We start from the raw sequence: 2,500 nt of genomic DNA on the forward strand, positions 1-2,500 counted from the left end.
ATAGCCACCAATAGATGGCAATTTAGTGTGTATTTAACACACCTACACATGGGTGCTTGAAACAAATATAAAACAAATTTCCAAGATTGAATTGAACAAAAATAAAAACAATAAAAACAATAAAAAATAATAAAAATTTTCCAAGATTGAATTGAACAAAAATAAAAACAAAAAAAATAAAAAAAAATAAAAAATTTCCAAGATTGAATTGAACAAAAATAAAAACAAAAAAATAATAAAAAATAATAAAAAATACAAAAATATAGTTTAATTAAAAAAAAAAGCAATTTATGAATTTCAAAGACATACGGCGGTGGACATTAACGAGACTCAACATGTATGCTTAAAAAGATAAAAATAAGCGAAAACAAGGCTAGGCGGTGAGCCTTAGGCCGCATGACGGAGCATTGGCACGACACTACACCGACGACGTGAAAAACGCACGACGGTGCCCATCATGGCAAGGCGATAGGCCTTAGGCCGCACGACGGCCGTTGGCTTGCGTTGGCTAAGGCATGGGCACGACGCCACATCCACAGCAAGAAAAATGCACGACGGTGCCCCTCATGGCTAAGCGGTGCGCCTTAGGCCACACGACGACCGTTGCCTTGCGTTGGCTAAGGCAACGGCAAGAAAAACGCACGACAGTGCCCCTCATGGCTAGGTGGTAGGCCTTAGGCCACACGACGGCCATTGCCTTGCGTTGGCTAAGGCAAGGGCATGATGCCACACCGACGGCAAGAAAAACGCCCGACGGTGCCCCTCATGGCTAGGCGGTAGGCCTTAGGCCACACGACGGCCGTTGCCTTGCGTTGGCTAAGGCAAGGGCACAATGCCACACCGACGGCAAGATAAACGCACGACGGTGCCCCTCATGGCTAAGCGGTGGGCCTTAGGCCGCACGACGGCCGTTGCCCTGCGTTGGCTAAGGCATAGGCACGATGGCCACACCGACGGCAAGAAGAACGGCCGACGGTGCCCCTCATGGCTAGGCGGTTGCCCTTAGGCCGCACGATGGCCATTGCCCTGCGTTGGCTAAAGCACGGGCACGATGCTAGGCGTTTGGCCTTAGGCCGCACGACGGCCGTTGCCTAGCGTTGGCTAAGGCATGGGCACGATGCCACACCGACGGCAAATAAAACGCACGACGGTGCCCCTCATGGCTAGGCGGTGGGCCTTAGGCCGCACGACGGCCGTTGCCCTGCGTTGGCTAAGGCATGGGCACGGCGGCCACACCGACGGCAAGAAAAACGCACGACGGTGCCCCTCATGGCCAGGCGGTCGGCCATAGGCCGCATGACGGCCGTTGCCTTGCGTTGGCTAAGGCATGGGCACGATTCCACACCGATGGCAAGAAAAACACACGACGGTGCCCCTCGTGGCTAGGCGGTTGCCCTTAGGCCGCACGATGGCCATTGCCCTGCGTTGGCTAAAGCACGGGCACGATGCTAGGCGTTTGGCCTTAGGCCGCACGACGGCCGTTGCCTAGCGTTGGCTAAGGCATGGGCACGATGCCACACCGACGGCAAATAAAACGCACGACGGTGCCCCTCATGGCTAGGCGGTGGGCCTTAGGCCGCACGACGGCCGTTGCCCTGCATTGGCTTAAGCATGGGCACGACGGCCTCACCGATGGCAAGGAAAACGCACGACTGCCGTGGGGTTTTGTTCCCAAGGCAACGGGTAAACCTCTGTAGCCATGCTGGAAAAACGCACGACGGTGCCCCTCATGGCGGCCTTAGGCCGCATGACGGCCGTTGCCCGGCGTTGGCTAAGGCGTGGGCACGACGGCCACACCGACGACAAGAAAAATGCACGACGGTGCCCCTCACGGCTTGGCGGTGGGCCTTAGGACGGACGACGGCCGTTGCCTTGCATTGGCTAAGGCATGGGCACGACGGCCTCACCGACGGCAAGAAAAAAGCACAACTGCCGTGGGGTTTTGCTCCCAAGGCCACGGGTAAACCTCTGTAGCCATGCTGGGAAAATGCACGACGGTGCCCCTCACGGCTAGGAGGTGGGCAATAGGCCGCACGACGGCCGTTGCCCTGCGTTGGCCAAGGCGTGGGCACGACGGCCACACCGACGGCAAGGAAAATGCACTACGGTGCCCCTCATGGCTAGGCGGTTGGCCTTAGGCCGCACGATGGCCGTTGGCTTGCGTTGGTTAAGGCATCGGCACGATGGCTCACCGACGGCAAGAAAAACGCACGACGGTGCCCCTCATGGCTAGGCGGTTGACCTTAGGCCACACGACGGCCGTTGCCTTGCGTTGGCTAAGGCATGGGCACGACGCCACACCCACGGCAAGAAAAATGCACGACGGTGCCCCTCGTGGCTAGGCGGTTGGCCTTGGGCCGCATGACGGCCGTTGCCTTGTGTTGGCAAAGGCATGGCCACGATGCCACACCGATGGCAAGACAAACACACGACGGTGCCCCTCGTGGCTAGGCGGTGGGCCTTAGGCCGCACGACGGCCGTTGCTTGCATTGGCTAAGGC

The sequence above is a fragment of the Coffea arabica genome, chromosome 11e (genome assembly GCF_036785885.1).
Source record: "Coffea arabica cultivar ET-39 chromosome 11e, Coffea Arabica ET-39 HiFi, whole genome shotgun sequence".
Lineage (NCBI taxonomy): Eukaryota > Viridiplantae > Streptophyta > Magnoliopsida > Gentianales > Rubiaceae > Coffea > Coffea arabica.